Raw genomic sequence first — 6,475 nt, forward strand, 5'->3', positions numbered from 1 at the left:
GGTCTGTCCATTGCCGATAGTGACAGAAGTAGCTGCGCTGAAGAAATCCTTGTCTGTCTCCGAACATGGCACCTCCATTCCCACCCAGGGCCGTTCCGGGTGTTTCCAGGCCAACCACAGCCATCTTTGACGCAACGCGCGGCCAAAACGCTCTATGTCCATAACACCAAGCCCTCCTCTGTCTAGCGGGGAGCAAACCTTGGCCCAATTAACTTTGCATTTGCCCAGAGAAAGCGACGTCGCACTTTATCAATTTCCTTGAAAAACTTCTTAGGCATACGTAGCACGGTCATGGCAAACGTTGGGATGGCAGTCGGCACCGCCCTGACCAGCACGCGTCGCCCCGCTATGCTCAGCAGCCTGCCTTTCCAGCCAGCCAACCTTGCTCTGATCATGTCAAGCATGAACTGGAGGTGCACCAGCCTAGTTCTTGACAGTGTGAGAGGGAGCCCCAAGTATTTGAGCGGGAAAGTGGAGGCAATTCCTCCAAATCATTGCAAAACTTGCTGCGTATCTATGTTGTCACATCTAATTGGTGTAATTGTGGACTTCTGCCGATTGATCTTCAGGCCCGTTGCTTCGCCAAACAGATTCAGAATGGTCACCAGGGCTTCCATCTCGTTCTTGTCCAGGTTCATGAAGATGACAGCATCGTCAGCATAGAGACTGATCCAAAGCTTAAGCTCTCTCCTCGGCAGAGGCTGAATCATTTGTTGCAAAGTGGTCTCATCTAGCAGCCGTTGCAGTGGGTCAATCGCAAGAATAAACAACAGTGGTGAGAGCGGATCACCCTGGCGTAGGCCTTTTCGATGCTGAATTTTGCTAGCCGGTGTACCGTTGAGGAGGAACTCCGAGCTTGAGGTCGATAGCAGCCAGGCGATCCAATCCCTCCACCTGGCACTAAAACCCAGCTCCTGCAACAGCTCGAGCAAGTAATCCCATGACACACTGTCAAAAGCCTTGGATATATCCAATTTCAGGAGCAGCGCAGGCATGTTGCTTTTGTGAAGTGCTCGGATGCCGTTCTGGACATACAAGAAACTGTCTTGTATGCATCTAGTCTTCAGGAAAGTAGATTGCACGGGTGATACGATCGTGCCAATCACCTTGGACAGTCTGATAGATAGCACCTTAGTTACAAGCTTCGCAAAGGAGTGGATCAGACTTATTGGGCGGTAATCTGCCAATCTAGCGGCACCATCTTTCTTTGGCAATAGAGCAACAAAGGCAGTGTTCAGCGCAGCAAGGTTTCCGCCGGCAAGTCTGTAGAAACTGCTGAAAGCCTCCATGACATCTCCACTGATGATCGGCTAGCAAGCATGGAAAAAGCAGCCGATGAAGCCGTCGGGGCCTGGTGCCTTCTCTATCGGTGATTGCATCACTGCCGCCCACACTTCAGCTTCTGTAAAAGGGTTATCCAGTCCAGCTGCTTGTACCCTTGGTAGCCGCAGCAAGTTCCAGTTGAGGGTGACCCTTCTGCCCGTGTCAGCCGCCATTGCCTTGCTGAAATGATCATGAATGAGTTGTGCCTTGTCGCTATGAGTTGTGGAAATCTGATCATCACCCTGGATTGTGTGGATGAAGTTCTTGCGTGTCACATCCCTAGCTTTACCCTGGCCTTGGACTAGCTTGGTTGCTGCATCATGTTTAAATTCAAATGAAATTTGAATTGAGGAATTTTCAAAGCCTCAGAAACCTCTAAAAATAACCAACAATTAAATCTTCTCAAATGTGTCCAAGAAAATGTTCCTGATATCCTCTGGAAATATTGGCAAGAGGTAAAATCCAAACCAATATTTTTGGTGTCTCAGAAACATTTAATTTGGGCATTTGAATTAAATCAATAATTATTTGAATTGGATTTATATCTACTATTAAATAAATATAGGTCCAATAATTCTGAAATATTTTGTGGAGCATTGTTTTAATTCTTTTAGCTCCTAAAAATATTGTTAGGAGCAAAATAAATTGAATTGGTTTCAAAACCAAATTCAAAACAAACCTGCAAAATAGAAAACTGAAATAATTAGAAAAGACAGAGAGAGAAGAGAAACCTTACCTGGCGCCACCACCGGCCCAGTTCCCCCAGCCGGCCCAGCCCACCTCCTCCTCCTTTGTCCTCTTCCTCCTCTGCCAGGAGGACGAGCAGAGGCGAGGCGTGGCGCTCGCCGACGCTGCCTCGGCCACCTCCTGCTTCCCCCCCTAGCCACCTCCTGCTTCCTCTCGTTGCCCTGGATCCCGTCCGCGACGCCACGCACCCCCCCCCCAGGCCTCTCACTCTCTCCCCGAGCTCCTCTCCTCCTCTGGCTCTCTCGCGCGCAGCCACCAAACACACCCGCCGCCGCCGACAAGCTTCCTCGCGGCCACCGCCACCCCCTCTCCTCCCTGACGTGCTCCTGAGCTCCGCAGTGCCTCCCTCGTCCTCCTCGCCGTCTCACGCGACCAGAAGAGCCCCGGAACGCCGCCCCCGATGTTTTTTCCCCTTGCCGGCCGCCGAGGATCTTCTCCGTCGATTCGGCCACTCCGGCGCACCCCCGAGCCCACTAACCCTCCCTGCCGCTCCGCGGTGAGCCCTCGACCCGATTCCCCTCTCCCCGTGCCCCACCTCCCTCTCTAGCTAGCCCCACCACTTTGCCCGAGAATCTCTCGCCGCCGGCCATGGCGTGGCCGTGGCCACAGCCACCCCAGCTCGTATCCGAGCCCACTGACGTGCTCACCGTGATCTCAGGAGTCCGTAGCACGCCCCAGCTCCTCCTGCCGTGCTCCCTAACCCCGACCCCGAGATTGCCCGAACTCCGGCAGCCGCAAAGGAGCTCGCCGCCGGCAGCTCCGGCCACCCCAGCTGCTGTCACTTACCTCTTTAGATGCGCCTTCCTCCCAGGAACCCGTAGGAGCAAACCGCACGTCAAAAGGTGCTCCGTAGCGAGCGCACGGTGCACCTCCGCTGTCGGCCGTGGTCGTCGCCGGCGACACTCCGGCGACTGCCGACGTGGCACGCCTAATTAGCACTAATGACGCTCTAAACACCCCCCCACGGCCACTGACAGTGGGCCCCGTAGTGGGTCAAAGCCCGGGTCAACGCGGGATTAGCCCCTGTGTCACTGACGTGTGGACCCCACACGTCAGGTTTGACCCGAGCCGGCCCCTGTTGACTTGCTGACGTCATGCCAACGTCATGCTGACGCAGTAATGCTTTCTGGATTTAATTTAATTCAGGAAATTCCAGAAAATGCCTAAAACTTCTAAAAATCATAGAAATTCAACCGTAACTCCAAATTAAATAAATTATATATGAAAAATTATCAGAAAAATTCAAGGAATCCATCTGTACCATTTTCATGCATGTTAGAACAACTTATCACTACTGTTTAGGGCAAATGAAGTGAATGGCATTTGAATAATCACATATGGAGTTTGAATTTGAATTTTATATTCAAACCAACTTCATTTAATCTGTTGCTAGTTGCATTAGCTCAAAACACATTCATATTGCCATGTCATGAGCATGCATCATATTGTGCATTGCATTGATTGTGTTCCTTTCTGTGTTGCCGGTATTTGTCCCCTCTCGATAGACGCGATACCGATGATGTGATCGTTGACACTGATGAAGACTCAATGTTATCTTCAGAAGTGCCAGGCAAGCAAAACCCCCTTGTTCATTCCGATACAATCCTACTCTCTTGTTCCTGCTCTCTTTTAATGCATTAGGACAACACCGATTCATCTGTTACTTGCTGCGGTAGCTGAACCCCTTTATCCTCTGCATGACCTGTCATTGCCACAGTAAATAGATGAAACCCACTAGCATGAGTAGGAGTTGTTTGAGCCCTGTTGTGCCTACTCATTCATGTTTGTTTGTCATGCCTGCTACTGCTTAGAGTTGAGTCAGGTCTGATTCATCGGGGATGAATCAGAGGCGTGTGAACATGTTCTACTGTGTGTGAGCTAAGTGTGTGAACACGATTTGGTAAAGGTAGCAGTGAGAGGCCATGTAGGAGTACATGGTGGGTTGTCTCATTGTAGCCGTCCTCAGGAACTGAGTTCTGTGTTTGTGATCCATGATTCAGCTACTACCATACATTGGGCCCTGAAATATGACCCCGCTCGACTTCTTATTCACCCTTGTCCTCTGTCCAGGAGTTGCAAGTAGTTTCTGGTGTTTGTAGTATGCTGGAGGCCGTGGACAGCGCTGACCGTAGGGGTGGGCTGTGATGCGGTAGGCACGTGGCCGGGTAAACCGGGCGCCCGTTTGGTGTCACGGAACCCTGTTCACATCGTTTGGGGCTGTGAGCGAAACTCCGGCCGGATCTCCTCATGGATGGAACCCGAATAGGCGATAAACCTGGACTAGAGACTTGAGTGTTTAGGTAGGTCGTGGTCTACACCCACGTCGGCTTTCGCTTGAAGTCTGCCGAGCACATGTCGTGTGCAGACGCTAAGTGGTGGAAACATGTATGAAGAAGTACACCCCTGCAGGGTTAATATCATCTATTCGAATAGCCGTGTCCACGGAAAAGGACTTCTGGGTTGCTTATATCAGTTCATAGACAAGTGAAAGTGGATACTCTAAAATACGCAAGATAAGCGTGAGTGCTATGGATGGCGTTCTCGTAGGGAGACGGGAGCGATTCCATAGTGGTGTATTGATATGGTGAATATGTGGACTCGTGTGCGCCACCTCAAAAGAGTTACTTGCAGTCGTAGTTCAGGATAGCCACCGAGTCAAAGCTGGCCTGCTGCAGTCAAACTCCACCATCCCCTTTGTTGATAATGATGCATGTGTAGATAGATCTGATGTAAGTCTTGCTGGGTACATTTGTACTCACGTTTGCCTATTTTATGTTTTGCAGAGAGACTTCAGTCTCACTAGTAGTTCCGCTTGGACTTCGACGTTTAGCTTGATACCTCAGCTACGATCTTGTGCCCTCGGCAGGATCTGATAGATAGTCAGGCTTTTCAGCCTTTTTCATTTATAGACGTCTGTACTCAGACATGATAGCTTCCGCTTGTGCTTTGACTTGTATGCTCTGAGTGTTGGGTCATGAGACCCATGTTTGTAATATCTCGCTCCTCGGAGCCTAATGAATAAAGTACTTGTGTCGTAGAGTCATGTTGTGATGCTTCGTTGTATTGCACATATCGAGCATATTGTGTGTATGATTGAAATGCTTGGTATGTGTGGGATCTGACTATCTAGTTGTTTATCTTTAGTAGCCTCTCTTACCGGGAAATGTCTCCTAGTGTTACCGCTGAGCCATGGTAGCTTGCTACTGCTCTGGAACACTTAGGCTGGCCGGCATGTGTCCTTCTTCGTTCCTGTGTCTGTCCCTTCGGGGAAATGTCACGCTTTGAGTACCGGAGTCCTGTTAGCCCGCTACAGCCCGGTTTACCGGAGTCCTGCTAGCCCAGTGCTACAGCCCGGACCCATTTGCTGATGACCGACACGTTCGAAGCTGGGTCATGGATGCCTGTCCCTGTAAGTCTGTGCCACTTTGGGTTTACGACTAGTCATGTCAGCCCGGGCTCTTTATCATATGGATGCTAGCGACACTATCATATACGTGAGCCAAAAGGCGCAAACGGTCCCGGGCAAAGGTAAGGCGACACCCGTGGGGATACCGTGCGTGAGGCCGCAAAGTGATATGAGGTGTTACCGGCTAGATCGGTGTGACATCGAGTCGGGGTCCTGACAGCGTTGGTATCAGAGCTTGACTGCCTGTAGGATTACCAAGCCAAACTGGTCGAAGTTGAGTCTAGAAATTCTTTAGTTATATAAGGGAATTGATTGTGGGATGGAACGTAAGGCTCTTTTTACTCCTTATACCTCATGGCCTTCTGATCTGAGTCATCATCTTCTCTTCTACGGGGATTAAGAACTAGGCTATCTCTTCTTTCTATTAGATCACGTGTTACTAATCAGTAGACTTATAAGATTGTTGGTTTTAAGCTTGAGTTCAGTTCCTACTACTTCTGTATGTTATCTGTTGATCTCGAAACCTTGCTATTGTGATGTTGAGTGGTTATGCCATCATTTTTGTGAATGTCTCAAATCTTTTCTGAGCATTTACAGCCGTTATGCTGTCCGAGTCATCCCAGGTTTCTAAGTAGTCTGATGCATTTGCAAATCCTTTCTTCCCGTTTCAATGTTCCCATGGGCCAGATTAACCACACTAATCAGTAAGTTGAGGTACTCCGTTACCTTGACATATATGTTGGAGATATTATTATGACCCTAGGTGTCTTAGGGGATCATCTAGTAATTTAGCCATGATTTGTGTTCCCAGTGTGATGATTCTGGCCATCATTCTCGAAAGCATCCCGTGATGCTACTTAGTAGTAGGTATTCTATTTCTGGGTTTTGAACCCGAGATTCACTCTACTTACCTCATGTTGATAGTGTTTGCTAGTTCCTTCAGGATATTAGTAACCTTTGCGATAGTCCTCGAGGTCCGTGGTATTTCCTTCTTCCAAA

Source organism: Triticum aestivum, chromosome 2A (assembly GCF_018294505.1).
Source record: "Triticum aestivum cultivar Chinese Spring chromosome 2A, IWGSC CS RefSeq v2.1, whole genome shotgun sequence".
In the NCBI taxonomy this organism is placed as follows: domain Eukaryota; kingdom Viridiplantae; phylum Streptophyta; class Magnoliopsida; order Poales; family Poaceae; genus Triticum; species Triticum aestivum.